Source organism: Ammospiza nelsoni, chromosome 4 (genome assembly GCF_027579445.1).
Source record: "Ammospiza nelsoni isolate bAmmNel1 chromosome 4, bAmmNel1.pri, whole genome shotgun sequence".
In the NCBI taxonomy this organism is placed as follows: domain Eukaryota; kingdom Metazoa; phylum Chordata; class Aves; order Passeriformes; family Passerellidae; genus Ammospiza; species Ammospiza nelsoni.
In genome coordinates this window covers 67,126,738-67,145,037 of record NC_080636.1, presented here as the reverse complement: position 1 = coordinate 67,145,037, position 18,300 = coordinate 67,126,738, and the positions used below count along the sequence as shown (strand labels likewise).

Below are 18,300 nucleotides of genomic sequence, written 5' to 3'. Positions count from 1 at the left end.
TTTCTAGATGATGGCCACAGTAGTGCTACCAACATTGTCCTGTTGATTTACTTTTGATTTCCAATGTGTATGCTCAGATTATGTGTAAGGCTTTCTTCATTTTGCAAAGAATATATATATACAAGTAATCATTGGCCAAACCCAGTGACAAATTCAAACCTGAAAGACGAATTAGGCCGATGCGAGTTGGATTTGATTGATTGCTATCTTTAAGAAACTGAAATGAGAGCTATAGTGTGACAATAAACTTATAAAAAAGGTGAAGCTGGAGCTCCTATAATTAATAGAAATCTAGCCTATACTTTTTATATGTTGCTATTAAATGAAATTAAGCATCCTACTACTGTAGCCTAAAGCTTGAAAAAACCCTCTCAGACTGTTAAATACATGTTCAATAAAAGGGTTTTGCAAGAAGTTACATTTGGTATCAGATTGCCAATGAAACATAAGTCAAAGACCACGTGTTACTTCCAGTACAGGGTGATGCAAACACCTGAATACATCTGCACCTCTTTGGCTGGTTAAAGATGAGGGTGAGGGGGAAAATAAAAAATGTAGCTGGTCTGCGTGGTTTTCAGTATTTTCTTCTCCATAAAGATGAGTGAGTTTCCCAAAAGATATGCTACTTTCTGCCCTTTTTAAAGAGTAAATAAGTCCTTTGAAATCTAGCTGTCATCCTGTGGAAGATAATGGAGCAGGGGGAGAAGAAAAAACCCTGTCTTTTACTGACAGCAAGAGGGCACTTGAACAAAGAGCACAGCTTTAAATTCCCACTCTTAGCAAGTTTTCTTTCATGATCTATTAGGAGTACTTCTGGTTCGTCTCTTGCTTCAACCTTTTGCTCCCCCAGAGTCAGGAAGATCAGGGACAGCTACTGCAGAGCTGATCATGATCCCTTTTCAAGCTTTTTGGAGCCCTCATGCTATTTTTCCTGAAGCCATTTTTCAGAAAGACTGTAGGTGGCAGTAGCTATACAGTTATTTATTTTGCTGGTTCCCCTCCCCCCGCAAACATTTCTGGCTGCTAAAAGAAACCCTTTCTTCCTTTTTGTGAAACAGGTCGTGGGAGGACAGTCAGAATCAAAACCCAAAACAAAAAAAACAAAAAAAAAAAAAAAAAAAAATTTAAAAAAAAAAAAACACAACCACATTGTTCCCCCTCTGATTGTCAAAATTCTAGGATGCAAAATGTGCTCATTTCCAAAGATTCCTCTTCCCCTTCCCAAATTAAATCAGGTTCCTGGTCAAAGAGGGCATGTTGGAGGGAAGATGTGTTATAATCTTTTCAGGACATAACTTATGGTTGTATTTTTGATAGTTATACAAAATTTCATTATTTTGATGTCTAAAAGCAATAGCTTTTAGACATCAAAATAATGAATGCAGTTTAAAGGAAAACTGTACAGTTTTCCTTTAAATCATCTAACTGTATTTTTTTTTTTTAAATATTTGCCAAGTAGCAAGGGCTAAAATAGGCTTTTTTTTACCCAAAAAATTGCTTAAAACCTCTGAAGTCACTTTTATGGATTGTGATTCCACATTCAGGATAAAAACAGTGAGAAGCCCAGATTAGTGATAAGGACACTAGAAATAGGAGGTTGATTCTCTGCTGAGTCACCCAGGTTTACACTGGCTGCCACAAGGTTGGAGCTAGTAAGAACTAACTAAACTTATATCAAATCCTTTATATTTCACTTAATGAGTTTAACATAGGTAAAGTGCACTTTTTTACATGTAGTTCTATAAAGAACATTATGGTTGTGGTATCAGGAGCAGCCACAAGGATGTCAGTATTTGGGTAGTGTGCATATCCTTATTTTATGTACCAACCCTTGTACTTTATCCAAATACACTATAACTACGTTTTTCTATATGATACCATCATTTTTATTGCCCCCACTCCAAGCCACTGTTCACTGAATGAGCAATCATACATTGTTCTATTTTCCTTGCTCTACCTCTATGTATTCCCATGCCTTTTTCAGTGAAATGTATTAGAATTTGGGCTGAAGGAAGTATTGATTGTCCATAGCTCTCTCTCTCTTTTTTTTTTCTTCTGATTTATGTTCCTCAACTCTACAATAAATAAAAAAACCCAAATACTAACATTATTAGATATAACCTTGCAATCACCTTTTGAGTTGGTTCTTCCCTGACAAACAGAGTATGAGGTCAAGGCACAGAAATGTTGAAAGCTGCGGCCCAGCTACATGAACCTCTAATTCTACACCAGTGAACTGCTTCCCTTTCTCCCACACATACACACTGTGCTCTTGTCTAAATATTTGAAGATGCTTTTTAAGTGTTAGTTAGGCTTGGTATTAGTGTCTGTTACGAAGACACCATTGATTTATTAAGAATTGGAACTAATCCTGAGGGAAGTGTTTTGGGGACTATTTTGCAGTTAAAACTAGTTTTATATTAAAACACAAGAAAAAGCAATGCAGTAAATAAAAACAACCTGCCCTTGCCATAAATCAAGCAACAATGGTGTATCCATACTGGCAGAGTTTATATGGTTTGCATCAAATTGTAATGAATCCTCTAGAAACTGTAGAAACTTTACAACAAATGACACACAAATCAAATCAGTGAACTGCAGCTCTCATAAGCCTATAGAATTTCATGTTCTGTAAAAAGTAACTAAAGTTATGGAGTAATTTTAGGTCTCAACAATATTATGTCCATTTGAAAAGAATACACAGATTTTTTTACAAATCAGTGAAGATGTGAATTTAGTTGTAAGAGTTTTAAAGGAATAGCTCTGTTGCCTTCATCTTCCCAAAGTAAGGCTTTAGGAGTATAAGCTTCATAAAGAAGCACAATGGTACAACTGTGATGCACTGCCCAATTTGTGGATGATGGATCACATCCTTTGGTGTCCTGACCCCATGCCAACTGAAGGAACAAAATCTGTCAGCTTCTATTTCTGTGGGAAGGAAGAGTTTGGGCAGGTCCTCTATTGAAGCAACTGAAGGACAAGGATCTTTATGCATTGTAGGGTATGTACTTGCTATAACACTACATTTTCACATGACCAAAGCCTTTCAAACTTTCCTTCTGACGTTGTTTTCTCAGCTGGATATGGAAGCTGGCTCTGCAAATCTGATCAGCACTACATATAGTACCGGGCACACTTCAGAAAATCCCATATGGAAGTTCTGCTTTCTGGTTTTCTACATCAGAGTCTAATTTTGATGCCCTGTGTCACTGTGACCCATTTTACCACAAGAATCAGTTCCTCTTAGAATTTTTCAAAAGTCTGTCCATATAGCTGGAAACAAGACCCCTGCCTTTGATCCTAGAAACAACTCATAACACAGTCCTTTCCAGACTCTCAGAGTCTGACAAGCAGACTATCACCTCAGTCTGCCTCACATTGCTCCTGCTATCACTAAATGTCCTTCAGGCTCACTTAGTTCAACTGCTCTGCTCATTTTCTGTGCAGAGGATTTCCTTGGACACAAGCTGGCTGTGCTTGTCATTCTTTCTTGTGGTGAATCCCATTGAGACACAACCTAAAACCCCTCACAGGGTACAGATGTTGTCTTCTAGGAGCCAGGCTCACAATTTAGTGTTCTCTCCACGGCACATAGCCCTAAATCCCTCAGGAGCTTAAACACATTCCTTCCCACAGAATCACAAAGTACACGAGTTCTTCAGAAACAGAACGGCTCTGAAAAAGATTTCTCATCACAGCACACTTTTTCTCGGAAAAGAAAAAGGCATTTATTAGTTCTCCAGGAAAAAAAAAAGACAGAAAGGAAAAAAAGAAAAAAGGTCACAGCCCATAAACCAAAGAACCTTTATCCAGTCTCACCCCGTTGTTAATCTTGTGAGACATTCCACATATAATGAGAAAAAAAACCCAGATATTTTCTATTATTACTGTCCTCCTCATATACCACACAGTGTAACTGCTGGAGAACACAAATTTTTGAGTCCTGTTACAGCTCTTCAGGCTTTCTGTCATATGACTGAAGTAGCCTCCTACCAGGTGATGAGATGGATCTTCACTAGGTGATTTGAGTTCCAGTATGCCTTTGCTGATATCCCCAGTCTGCTTACTCCTAATCTACTAAATATTTACAAAGGTATTAGTTTAATAGTAATTTCCTTAGCTTGATGACCTTCTGCTGGTACTAGGATTCTTTGACATGTAGTTCTTCCATGGAAAACCTTCATGCAGTGACAGGCATAGTACGGCACCCAGGTGTCTGTTTAACGCCATGGATTAGGTGGAAATCCAGTGGGGATTTTTTTTTATTTGTTCTGTGTCAAGTTTGTCTCCTTTTTTGTATGGCCAAGACAGACACTGATGAATATTGACTCCACTTACTCAGAATTTCCCTCTCTATTTTTTCCCTCTGGTCTCTGTTAAACAAGTTTAGATGTAGGAAGTCTGACATGCTGCCTAGGTTTTTTCAGATCTACTTCAGCAAGTCTGGAGATTCCAGAGCTGCTGTTCACAGCTCAGAAATACTTACCTAACAAATAAATGTCTGATGTGACTATTACCAAATTTGGAAATTTTGGAAATTGTTCAAATTGCTGAATGCCTTTAAAGGTTGATCTTAAAAGCATAGTATGTCTGCTTCTTCTACAGATTTCAGGGCAGGACTACGTTTTGGGTGGTCTCTGCTAATGAGATGTTACTTTTATGTATTGTGCCACTCATTTTATTTCCATTGTGTGGGTTCTCTAATGCATCTTTCAAGCATTTCCATGCAAATCAAAGTAAAAAAGATTAAAACTCAAAATCAATGCAGGCTTTCCTTTCTAGAAATGGCCTATGATAATCTGGCAAAGTATTCTGTTGATGACACACTTTCTACACAGTCTAGTTCAGGCCCTTATAACAGTCCTGGCACAGAAGTACATGCAGGAGTTAAAAGGAGTCAGAACTTATTTTTTAGTGTTGTTTTCATGTTGATAAGGCTTTGATATACACATGGAAAAAGAGGCACTTTGCATAGCTATTAGATGAACTCAACAACAAGCATAATAAAATGCAATAGCTGTTTTTTCTGTTAAGGGGTCAGGTGACGAAACAGAAACACTTGTGGTTGGTTTTGGCCCCTGGTTAAAGAACTGTAACAGGTTTGGGCATGCACTGCATGGCTTCTCTACTGGAATCTCTGACCTGTTCAGTTAAAGACATGAATCACAGTCTGAGAAACACGGCAGGAATCCTCAGAAAACCAGGAGGCTCCTGAGAGTTCGAGATAACAGCATCCTCATTTGCAGTTCTGCTTGACTATTTCATGATTATACAGTTCTTTATGACAAGTAAGGAAACGTGAGTATACCTCATATAGTGGGGAGAGATCATCAACGACTTCAGAAATATTTCTGTTCTAAAAGGGGTGAGGAGGAGGAGAATTCTTCAATTTCAGTAACATCAAAGACCTAATAAATGCCTGAGATGCAATAGTGTCTGACAGTTTCAGGTCATATTGTAATTTTTTACAGTTCATTGTGATAAAAGGCATCAAGAGTTTATAGCTTGGTAGTCCAGTTTTCAGATTTACCTTCCTGCTAAACAGTTTTGCTTCAACTTGTGCTGTTCTTAAGCACAGCATGTTCTAGAAAGGAAATCGATAGTTCAATTTTCAGGGACACTGTTTTTTTTTCAGCTAGAGATGCTGCTGATGTGACTTTGTCACAGAAAACATTGATAAAGTTTGAAAGATGAGTCATACATACTTTGATTAAAACTGGCCCTGTCTCTTCCACTTTCAAGTTTAGGTAAGACTGGTTTCAAGGTTTTAAAGCTGCTCTTCTTAAAGGCACAGCTTAGTGAAACTATTGGCAGATCAGGAGCCTGACCTGAGGCAGCTACTCACCATGAGTGTTTCATACAACCAGAAGAATCACACTACTGCATGCCAGTGGGGAATCAAAATAAGGCTCTGCTCCTCCAAGTGAGCAAAATCAGGATCTGGAGATTTGTTTGCAAAATGGAAATATTTTCAGGGTTGCATGCAATACTAAATAGGAATTGGTCACTGGCTATTACCTTTACTTTAGCTCTTCCCTCTCCCTCCAGCCTTTAGCATAAGTGGTCACATTGCTCTTCCCTGAAGTTACACCCAAAGATAACGTAGAGAGCCCCATTCTGAGACTTCTTCTCTAACCACAAGTTTGTCTTCATATTATGAATTGGACTGATTATTCTTCTAGCCCCACTAAACCATCGATGGGAACTTCTTATTAAGAGGAGATTCTTTTCCCTTTATAAATTTAGAAAAACTGCTTTCCTCTGTGTGAAAGTTGCTACTCCAGGGCACCTGTATCAAGCTGAATTGTTAGGATAGGGCTGCTCTAGAGAAGAACTGCACTTTAAAAAGACTGCTTTCTACAGGGCCTTCGTTAATTTCCTGGCAAAAGCTGGGAGGATTATAACAAACAAAGAGGTAACTGCTGGAAGAGACAGCATGAGATCCTTAATCCTGACCAAGGGAGCTGTAAGGTCTCTTCTTCTGTGCTAGAGTTCCTTGTCACATCACACAATCCAAACTATTTACAGGTAGTCAGTGTTCCTCGTTTTCTAGGTGCTTAAGACAGTGAAGTCTGATTACAGAAGTACTAAAACCACTCACATCTGCAAATGAAGTCAACAGGAGTAATTGTTTGGAAAAGAGCAAGTACTTTACTAGTGTAACTGCTTTACCTTTCTAGTCAGGCAGGTCCTGTAGTATCATGCAGTGACAAATTACTTTCTTCTAATGGCACAACCACTGCCTCCAAGCATTCTCATGGGATGGGACAGTACACAGTGAGCCTCAGAGCCAAGTGAACTGTCTGAGGGTGGCACACAGAAATCAAGATAGGGTGGACATATTAACCTATGTAGTGATAAAATCTGTGAGGAAAATGAATCTCTGTGTTTCAAATTCATCCTACCATTCATCTTTTCAATCTTCACTTCTTTGGGCTTTTGTTCCCTATCCTTTGAGCAAGAACAGCATTTTTGTTACAAGAACATCATTCTAACCTGCCTAGAGCACTGTCAGAATTCCAGCAGACCCAGCTGGACCTACCGAGAAGCACTCATAAAGTCACCATGACACACACCTTTACTTTCTTGCAGAGCAACACATACCTTGCAAAGCTAAATGCTGCTCCAAGAAAATACTACAGTTTTGCAGCTGCCTTACTCCTTGCAGCCAGGTGAGCCCACTGTCAGAACGCTTTCCAAGTCTGTAGAGAAGGCAGGGATCCTCCCTCAGCCGCCAGCCCTACACCCAGGTAGGTCAACAAGAGTGTGCTGTTGATCTGAACACAAGCAGCACAGTTCTCACTATGCTATCAAAGGGAGTGTCTTGGGTGCAGCCAATTGTTGGCAGCACAATGCTAAAAGCTGGGAAGAGCTGTTGTAAATACACCCAAGGGCTTAAACCGTAGTCTCATATTCTTATTTGGACGTCTAGGTAAACAGCAACATTTGAAGACTTTGCAATTCCATTTCCCTGCCCTCAGGTGAGAAAAGTCACATGCACTTTCAGGTCAGGTCTCATCAGGGCAGAGACCCTGAGCCCATACAAGTTCATGTGCTGAATGTTTGAAGCATTGTGTTTGGTTCCTTAGCCCTGAAAGCAAGGCAGGCCATGGAAGCATGGCAACATCCGAGACAATGGGCTTGGGAACAAGAGCAGGATCACATGGTCAGACCACTCCTAGCTTTGGTGCTGGGATCTTTATCTATAGCTTACAAGCTTCTGTACCGTGCTCTTTCACCAGGGAAGGAATCAAAGACTGTCCCGCTATCAGCCAGGCTTCCGCTTCCAAACAGCAAATCACAAAGGGAACTGAGAAAGAAACTAGAATAAGGAGAACACCCTGCTTCCTCCACCTACTTCTTGTGTAGAGTAAAAAACAGATTGAGGTCCCTCTCTACTCCTGACACCCTGCTCTATCTCAGGGCTCTTTCTGTCATTACACTGCATACTGTCTTGCTTTTCATCAGCCTCTTGCATCTTATCACATCCGTAGGTAGTGCCTGTATTGTTTTGAGTGTTGCAGCTTTAAGTCTAGAATACTTTGCTAAAAAAAAATTTCAAACACTCATAGTTTTGGAACAAAGGTTAAAAAAACACGAACTTTTGAGAAATCAGATCTATTTGACAGAGATTGTCTAGGATACAATATTTTTTTTAGTGCCCTCCAAATAATCCTTTTATAATCTTGTATTTTTTGGAAGGCTTGATCCATTACACTAGTGATTTGTCTCAGTTCACCACTCACTGTAGCTAATCCCCCATCATTACAAAATTATAAAGTTCTCTAAGCCCACAGGATTTGCCTAAAGAGAATCACATCAGTTTTAAAAATACCTTTTGAACGTTGACACTTTCAACTTTCTTAAACATAAGGTTTAAGTTTTCATCAAAACCTGAGAAAAAAACTAGCCATATCCAGATATTCTAGGACTGGACTTTCAAGAAGAATATCATTAGTTGCTGTAAAAGCTTAAAACTTGAAACAGAAACAGCTTGGGAAATCAGAACTTAGTTATACCAACAATTGAGTAGAGGACTTAAATTAATCACTGCATGAGTTCAAACAGTAGTGAACATCACTTTCAGTTTTCATAATCTGTTTCCCATTATATATTTAGATGTTGAAATTTCTGTGGCAGAAGAAATCCCTTCCCTATATATTTGTACAGTGCTTAGCTATCTGGAATTTTCCTGGAGCTGCAGCAATAAAACAGCAGCAATATAAATCAAGTTAGCTAAATTCCACTTTCTATACTGTATTAACATTGGTCCTCCTCAGTTCACCTGACCCAAAATGACCTCATAAATTGAACTGAGCACATATTTAATGAAAGTGACAAAAGAAAGTGACAAAGACAACAAGCAGCTGCTTTTGTTTGCATTAGTTAACTGGGTGAAACATTGGTGAGGATCTAAAGCCACAGTTGTGTAATGGGAAGAACATATGTCCCTTGGGAAAACAACTGGGTCCCTGAACTGGGTTCTGATGGAGGTAATCAGATAGAAGTTAAAAGTATGTATCATTCAGATATGCAAAATACTATGAAGAGGACCCAATCATCTGATATATTAAATACTGACTAGAGCACAGGATATTAATCATAACATATGGAGGTGGGAAGAGAAGGGAGTGCATGCAGTGGACTGGTAAGAACCTGCTGCCACTGAACTCAAATGGCAAAATCCCATCCCTCTAGCTTCAGTGGCTGGCCAAGGTGTTATATAGCCAAGTGGCAGATGAGTGAATCACTCACAACCTGAATTAGCCCAAATTCTGGAGAACTGACTGGCAGTTCATTAGATTTATTACCAGACAGCTCACTCTTGGCTATAACAGCACTTGCTGGAGCAGTTTGCTTTGGGCTCTAAGCTGCATGAACTCCACATTGCTGCAGTGCTACTCTAATGGCTCTCTGAATGGTTTCTACAAAAACAACCATTTCTATTTTGTCAGTACATGTCCTTACTGTTGTACAGTGTTATCCTGCTCAGCCACTAAACCTGGGCTGCTAAGTAGGACCAGCCTAGGCCACATTTTAGGAACAGAATGTTCTGGGTGAAGCAGCTCCAAGGCTCTGATGAGCTGGTCAGCTCACAACTTCTCACAGTGGTCTGGGTAGCCCCATTGAGAGCAGCAAGTTCACAAAGGATCTATAAACCACCACTTTTGGTGTAATTGAGAGGATTGGGGTGAAACACTCCTTACTATCTGCCAGAGTAAAAGAAAAGAAGGAAGAAGGCCTAGCATTACACAGACAAACTGAGGGAAGGCTAGGCTAACCATTCCAAAATTTATATACATCAAATTTCCTTCTCTGTTTGGTTCTTTCAATGTCTTTTAGGAAGTGATACCCTATACTGCATAACAGCTATAAGTAAATGTTGAGCAGTGTTCCTTTTCTTGTTTACTTTTAGCTCTCTCCAAAGGTTCCCTTTTCTCTGTTAATTATACCCATCAGCCCTGTCAACAGCTTCATGGTTCTCTTATTTAAGTCTACTAAGTTAACTCCCCTGCACCTGCCCCCCAACAGTTATTTGCTACTGAAAACTTCTGGTTCAGCTCTAGCAGTCTTACCCAAAACCCCAGAAATTTAGTCTTTCAGCAAAGTTACACACCTGAACCACAGTAGGGGTAACATGAGATCCCATGTCTGATTTGTGGCTCTGGAGAAAGCAAGCAAGGGGTGCATTTGAGATGTGGCCTGTGTAATTACAGGAGTCACCACACTGTTCAGAGCCTTGCAGGGTTGTTGCTGTTTCCATCTAAATCTGATGAAATATGTGATGAATTGAGGCCAGTTCATCATCCACAAAAAATGACTGAGATGATAGAAAGTACTTCTCATGAATGCTGCAACCTGGGGATTCAGCAGCGCCATTGAACTCTGCATGCTGCTAGCTGCAGTTCAAATGGTTGGCTTTGCACATATACTTTGGCTATTTAGAATGTTTTTTAAAAAATAGTTTCTATTGCCAACTTCATTAGGGCTTCATATACATTTTCAGAATGATGACACCATCTTAAAAATACAACTTTTTTTTTTTTTTTAACATATTATCTTCCTGTGATAGTGGTGGATTCAAGCTATAGGAGACAATGGCAATGCCAACAGCAAATATTGGCTAAACACTGACAACCTCTAGGAGACTGGAGTGTGCTAAGATGATCATTGGCCACTACGTAAAGCAAATCAGTTTTTTATTTAGAACTTCTGGATTATCTGGATGAGAAAGAAATAATGGATTGACCAGAAATAGATTTGGCAATGAAGATGGGCAGTTGAAAGCTTTAAAAGGAAGTGTCTCTCAGTAGCTATTTTAGACTTTCCCTTATCTTTTCCTGCTTTAGCCTCAAACCTGCTACATCAAAGGGAATGAAAAGAGCCTATCCTGATTTCAATACATACGTCAGAAACAGAAGACAAATAATGTAAGAAACTTTCATGAATTTTTCCAATCCAGGCATATCAATTAAAGATTGATTATTTTAAAAATCTCTGCTTGTCTTAGATGTTTATCTATCATTAGTTACAGGATTAAAAAATACTGAGGGCAAAGATTTCTGACTGTGGAAAGAGAACTGTATATCTGTATTTCCAGAGCAAACCTAGCAGAGAAGAGACTCAGCTTCTAAATTGCATCTGCATATCAGGAAACTTACATGCACCCCACCTGACTGAGGTGAAACAGCCTGGTTAAGTGTACAGCTGGAAAGCCTTTCCCTCAGAGCACCTGCCCAGCCACCAGAGACACAGCTACAACCATTTCACACAGCTCCCCTCAGCTCAAGAGCAGGCATTTGCTCCTTTGGGTTCAGGTGTGATCACCTGCTCTTCATCTCTGGGCTGGCATTGTCCAGGCACTGCAGTAATGTGATGGCAATAGTGGAAACCAGTGTTATTCAGGAAATAGGCAGCACTCCATCACTGCAAACCACTGAGCCTGTATTATCTGCCTGATTTCCTTGGTGGTTGGAATGGAATTTTTTGGCTCTTCAAGTGGAAATCCTGTGCTAAAAAGCAGTACATTTATCTAGAGTGTCCTGTGAAGATAATTTTACCAAAGTGTGGGCTTACAGCCTGGCACTACTGTGGGTGTCAGTAGAATTGACATTTAAGTTACAGTATTAGGCTCTAAAAAAGGCAAATTTATGCTTTAAACGTAATTGAGAAGAGGATTTTATTGTAAAACCTAGATCTTTGTGGAAGCTGCTTAAGATTTCACAGGGAAAGCTGAGCCTGAGTGCTTGAATACATGTCCTTTTAAAATAAATCCACCAGGTAAGTCTCCTTAAGTTTTGGAACTTATCCACCTCGTCAGATTTCCTGGTACTTGTTCATACAGGTTTTGCCCTATGAGCACACCTTTGATTAGCTATGACATGGCACCTTTCCTTTCAAATGAATCTTATTTTGAAACTTCTTTGTACTTAAAATCCATCTAGACTTCCTCCTTCAAGGGCTTTGGGACACAATTCTTGCCTCACTTGTCCTATTAATTCAGTGCCTTTTCTTCCATTAAAAAAATAATATTGGGTCTTAAATGTTCAGGAATATCCCCATAAAATAAGGAAAACACGTTTTACTAGGAAATGCTGAGTCATTCTCAACTCCCAGTTTATACCGGGAAGAGAATGGGGGAGTGCATTTTTAGAATTGCATCACAGAGCATGAGTGGCAATCCAAAAAAAGGAAATTACTCTCTCTTCATACATATTTATGTGTAACATGTAGGAAATGTCATTTCTCAAGAAAGCAGAGAAAATCCTGAGCTCTCTTTTGCACTCTCAGCACTCATTTTAAATAGTGTCTCTCTGCTCCAACCCAGAGATGTGGCACAAAATGTAACATCTGAACCTACTCCCTTCATGGTAAAAGGGAGTAGGGTCATTTCATTTCGTTCCAGTCAACAGGTGGCTTATGATTTTACTCTATTCCTTTTGAGCATATTTATGCTCTAGGTTACAATTCCTTGCTTCAACACAAAAAAAAACAAAACAAAAAAAAGTAGCAACAGTCACATTCCTTCGTTCCTTTATATGGTTGGGGAGTTTTAAATCCTTCTTTTAAATTATGATTTTTCTTTGTCTCATTCATGAAGTCCCATGTCATGTGTCCTTAGCATAACAAAACTCCCCAGAGGTATGCAGCTGACTTTCTGTGCAAACACGCATTCGGTGAGCTATGCTGGATGCTCATCTGAGACACCCTTAGCAAACCAGACGTTTAGGATTCAGCATAAAGATATTTTAACTTGTTTTACATAGCATTTAAGTGTGGCACTAGCTGACTTATTCAGCCTTGGTTAAATGTGTCCGAGAGACTTGATTACTATGCTGCAAACCTGGATTCTGGTATTAAAAATCATATTATTGATGGCTGGCACTGTTCAACAGAAGTCAAGTTTCCCGTGAGCCTGCTCTGTCAGAAACTGTAAATCTACACAAAAATGGTGCTGTGCATCCTGTACCCCCTGCCCAGTGACGTTGTCAGGCATCGGGCGGTAAGAATTGGTAAATTTCCTTTAATGAAGTGCCTGTGAAAGTGCCAGGCACTGCATCAGGTGGGTTAAATTCACTCTATGCAGAGTCTCTCCCTCCCCTTCCAAACTTTATTTTTAGAGGTCAAGCAAACTCTGGCAGCCACCGGGTCGGGCCCGTCTCCACAGAGGTGCAGCGAATGCCGCCGTGGGCCAAGGGACGTGGGCAAGGACGGGATTATCCCTGCGGCGGCGGTGCCTGCCCTGGGATGAAAGGACCCGCGTGTTTACGCGGTTTCCCCGGGCGGGAGGGCCTGTCCCAGGCTCAGGGATTCCGTGGCCAGCGGCTGGCTTGGCGGCAGGAGCTCCCCGGCTCCTTCTCCGCCGCGGCCGCGCCTCCTCCAGCCCCGGCTGCCGCCGCTGCCGCCCGGCCCCGCCCGCGCGGCCCTCGGCGCTGCCGGAGCGTCAGCGGGAATTTCCAGCCAGGAAGTGCGGCGGGCCGGGGGCAGGGGCGGAGGCTGCGCAGGCCGGTGGCGGGCGGGTGCCCTCGCCGGTGGGGCGGGCGGGAGGGAAGGAGGGGGAAAGTCCGCGCGGAGCCGGGAGGCGGGCGGCACGCTGTGTTACATGGCGCGGCGCTGAGGGACCGCCGGCGGCACAGCGCGACGAGGAGGAGGCGCCGCCAGCTCTGCCCCGGTGAGCCCCAGGCGGCCCCTGGCCCGCCGCTCGCTGCCTTCTTTCTCCCCTGTCTCCGCGTCCTCACCGCCTGGCTGCGCTCCCTCTGTCCCGCACAAGCGGGGCGGGAGCCGGCATTTCGCTGGGCTGGGCACCCCCGGAGCTCCGGTGTGCCGCGGGAGGCTGTGCCCGCTCCAGCCCCGCGCCTGTGCCCTCGGCGCCGGCAGGGATTGCCGCGGCTGTCGCCTGCAGCCAGCCCGGGGAGCGGGCGGGATGCCGGCTGTGCTGCTGCTGTGTTACCGGGGTCTTCCTGGCCAGGGAAAGGGTGTCCCTGACAGCAAAGTGAACGAAATTTGCAAGCCCAGCCTGTGGCGCTCGCACAGCGGGTGCTCGTAGGCAAAGGAGGTGCTGCTTTTGTCGCTTTTGGTTTCGAAGGTGACACACGTACGTGCTGAGCCCGGGACGCGGCCGGGGCCGGCAGTGCGGGTGGTCACCACGAAAACGCGGGCTGGTACCGGCAGCTCCGGGTGACCTGGCCTTGGCTGCGGCCCGAGAGTGCCGCAGAGTGTGTTAAAAGGTACGAAATAGTGAGGGTTTAAAGGTAATTTAGTTGCAGGTGGTGAAACCGAAAAGTTCTCGTCGCGACGGGGAGTATTATTGCACTGATTTCTCGGTTACATTTGACCTTGAAACCCAAGAATATCGAACTTCTCATCTTCACATTTTTTTTTTCATATATTGGTGCTTTCTGCTTTGATGGTAACTTTGGTGAAGGAGCGCTATTGACTTATTTTCCGTGAATGTGAATCGGAGTATTGTTTCTGTGACATGAGGTATGTGCTCTTGGGCCATTATCATCATGTGTGTACTGCTGCGTATTTTCAAAATAAGTAAATCTCAGTGCCTGTGAGCATTTGGGGAACAAGACTTTGGATGCAAGGGATCATCTGCTGCATTTCAACTTCCTGTCTTAAAATGCTCAAAATCTTTGCTTAAGAATAACGTTTTAAAGGAAATACAGATTATTGTTATAATGATTTTTTTAAAGGGTTTTAAAGTGCTGATTACATTTGGCATGCTTTGTGCTTCAGAAGTCCTCTTTTCACTTACTCTGTTCACAGAGAAAAGTGGATGAATTCTTTACTCTATCGCCTTGTGCCTTAAGTGCTGCAGGGTGCTGCCACCAGCGCTGTCAAGCTCACGGAACAGGGTTGAAAATAGAGCACTTCGATTTTATTGACCTCTGGAGTCTCTCTGCTATGTACTGTGCGGTATCAACTTTTGAAGTAGTATTTCAGTCAAAGCATTTCTGTTCTTTCATGAAAGAAAGTAGCTGCCCGTTCTAGGAAAGCGTTAACCAAGACGTCATTCTAAGACAGCATCCTGTCTGCAATGTTTTGTAATCTACAGAAATTACTACAGTTTATAAGAAAATGAAAGAGAAAAAAGTAGCCTGCAACTATCCAGAAACAGATGCTCTGTTCCGTAATTTTCCCTGGCCCGAGGATTTAGCTAACAGTTACGCTGAAATACTGTTGTCAGGATGTGCCACAGTGCGGAGATTTCAGGGAATCTCAGGGCTGAAATCTGTGCAAGATATGTTAAAGAACTTAATTTGAAATACGAAACAGAAGGGAAAAAGCTTTTTTTCATTCCATCCTTTGTCCCCTTTATAAAGAAAGAAATGTCAGTCAGTGGCAGAGTCATCAGTTTCTCGTGCAAGATATGAATACATTTTGAGTTAAGATTATAAAACAGAACAGCTTTATATCACTTTGCATTGTGTTGTATGCTTTTAAAAAGCAGTGTTGTAACAGATTAACTTCCTATCTGTATTCACTTTGTTCCGGCAACACCTTGGTAATGTTTTTGTAGTATTTATTTTTAAATCAGAAGAGTTTGCTGGATATAAGTGCTGGGACAGAGAAAAGGAGTAAGAGGGAGAGAGAGTGGTGTTTCATTTATGTGCACATTTGAAGATATCCTGCTTCATTTGTTGAAAAATAGCAGTTCTGGTTGTTTCTCTGTTACTGTGTATTTTACTTTTGAAAATTAATTTAAATAATAAATGTAAGTTTATTTAAAATTTTACTTCCAAAAATTCAATGATAAATTTAATTTACTTTTTCTTTGAGGTGGCATTATGTGACTTCAATAATAGATACTTACAAATAAATATTATTGACATAAATTTATTAATTAATAGATTTTTGAGTTTCCTTTTCATTGCTGCCTTTTCCAAAACCTTCCCATGCCACTTTCTCAATGAACACGTGCAAACTCCAGAAATATGTTCAGTTAGCAATTCATATTATTGTGCATATTTCTGACTCTGGAAGGACAGGAACTAAGTTTGAAGGCCTGTGAGTCTTTACTATAGAAGGTGCTTGTAACGCAAAGTAGATGTTCATTTTTGAAGTTGCAAAGATACAGTGAAAGACAATATATCTTTTACTGACTTACAGTTGGCTTTTTGATATAGCTAGTGCTGAGAAAATTCACCTGAGAAAATTCAGAGATGTTGGTTAATTCTCCCGTGTTTTCATAGATTGCTTCAAACTGTGCTTGCTAAAATACTTTCACCTTTCAGTGTTGTGTGTGTTTGCCAACTCTAAGTTCAAAAGTGTCAGTCATAAAGAAAGTTGTTACTTGTTTATGTAAGCAACTAATGAAAACTCTACAGATAGTTAAAAATCCTTTCTTTCAACATACTGATAGCTTTCTTTTGGTTCTCTGACAAAATAACACAGCTATTATAAAACAAAGAGAAGATAATGTTTCAGGCAGGTAATGAAAACAGCAATTCCAGGGTTTGGTCACTTTTAGCTCTGACAGGTATTTTAGAAGTGGAAGTTGTAATTTGATGTCCTTTAAATAAGCTGTGAACCTTTTATGAAGTTCTGTGTTGATAAGATCGTAATTATGGTTGTCATTAACAGTGCCCTTAGGTCAGTCAGGCACTAAGTTTGCATCTAACTTTGAGCATAGAAATAATTCGGTGAATCTTCTTCAGTGCTTTCATTTGAACATGTATTTTGATGAAGCACCGTTGACAGTTTCAAAAGTAAGGCCTTAAAAGTTGTTTCAAGTTATTATGGTCTCAAGGTAAAATCCTTTGTTTAGCACTTAGGTGGAGCTGACAGATCATGTGCAGGGAGGAAGCTTCTGCTCCAAGCATTATTTCCCCCTTTCAACTCCTGTGTTCTTCTGAAAAGCAGGGGCAGGTAGATACACTTTTTTCCCCCTTCATTTAAAATACTCAACTGAAATACTCCCGTGTTTCATTGTGTCCTCCAAGCAAACTGTCAGCAGATCAAGAGCAAAGTAGGACTGAGTTGTGTGGTTTGGGTTTGTTTGGGTTTTTTTTTTTTTTTTTGCTTGGGTTTGGCTTTATTTTTTTGTTTCTTCTAGAGGTCGTGTTTCCATCCGCTTAGACTCGGGCAGATTTTAGCACGCAAATAAAGTATAAACAAAGGAAGCAGGTGGGTTTTTGGTCTTATTAGTTTAATCCAAGTGAGTTTTGTTGTGTCATTGGTTACTGTACAACACTGGGACTGCAGGAGTTTTGCAGTTTCTTTGGAAAAAGCAAAAAACTAAACATTAGTTACCCACTCTGCATCTGTAATTTGTAAGCCGGGTATGACTGTGATTGTGCTGGACTCAGCTCTACCTGTTTGGTTCCCCTTACTGGTGCTGTTTAAGCAGTTGATTCTGACACATTACGATTGCAGTGGCTGTTCAGAACCAAAAGGACACTGAGAATCCCTTAGTTCACCTTTGTGATTGCAGTGGAAACAGCCCTGGCTATTTTCTGCTTATTAAGCGAGGGACTGTGTCTTCAGTGGGAGCCCAGAGCCCGTGTGACTGTACCTGGTGAGACAGCAAACCTTGTGTGAGATGAACTTCTGCAGCTGGGGGTTACGTGTGCTTGGCTTCTCAGAAACACTGTTCTTCCCGTGCCCCCTCTGCCCCTGCCAGAAGGGGAAAAAAAAATACAGGGACAGGTTTGCAGCCGAATATTAATGATTCATTACACTTCAGGCTTATTAAATGGGTGTGTATGGCTTCTTAAGTTAAAATTTGACTTTGATGAACAGCTTTTAGAGGAGCTAGAGGTATTTGCAAAGAACATTCAGTGATTGATTTTAATCTGGGGGAAAAAGTAACAGCATTTTAACATCATATTCAGGAGTTCAAGTAACATTAGCACCCCACATGGCTAAAGTACAATGTGGTTACTACAGCTGTTTTTCTGTGTTGAACCCTCAGCATTTTTACATCTACTTAGCATTATACATGTACCAGAATATGTTTGCCATATATATGAATACTGTTTATCCCTTTGGTTTAAGTTGCTTTGAATGTGTTTTAACAAAAACATTCTAACTTTATTCCAACAATATAATGGAAAAACAGTTTGTATGTTTATGGCATTTTAGTATTTCCTCTTGACATATTAATTCACTACTTTGATACTTGGGAAAGGAATAAAACAAAAATTCTGTTTGCAAACATAGCTAATAGAATATCTTTTAGGTAGTCCAGTTACTCTTTGACAAGGAATTTTTCTTACACTGTGATTTTTTTTTTTTCTTCAGATTTAGTTGATACATGCTATAATAAATTTGGTTCTAGGTTTCATAAAATAA

General features: G+C 40.9%; 1 protein-coding gene across 4 annotated transcripts in view; it reads left to right on the top strand.

Moving 5' to 3' along the window:
• Positions 1 to 11,742: 11,742 nt before the first annotated feature.
• The window catches only part of NFKB1 (nuclear factor kappa B subunit 1), a 59,474-nt gene continuing 52,916 nt past the window's right edge, over positions 11,743 to 18,300 (top strand). For 2 of the 4 annotated variants that reach the window (XM_059471402.1, XM_059471399.1), the window contains exon 1: positions 13,544 to 13,672. The gene's annotated coding sequence lies outside the window, so the exon portion shown is untranslated. Of the gene's footprint in view, positions 11,782 to 13,543; positions 13,673 to 14,155; positions 14,229 to 18,300 lie in introns of those variants that run through there. The other 2 variants (XM_059471400.1, XM_059471401.1) reach the window with 2 other exon arrangements.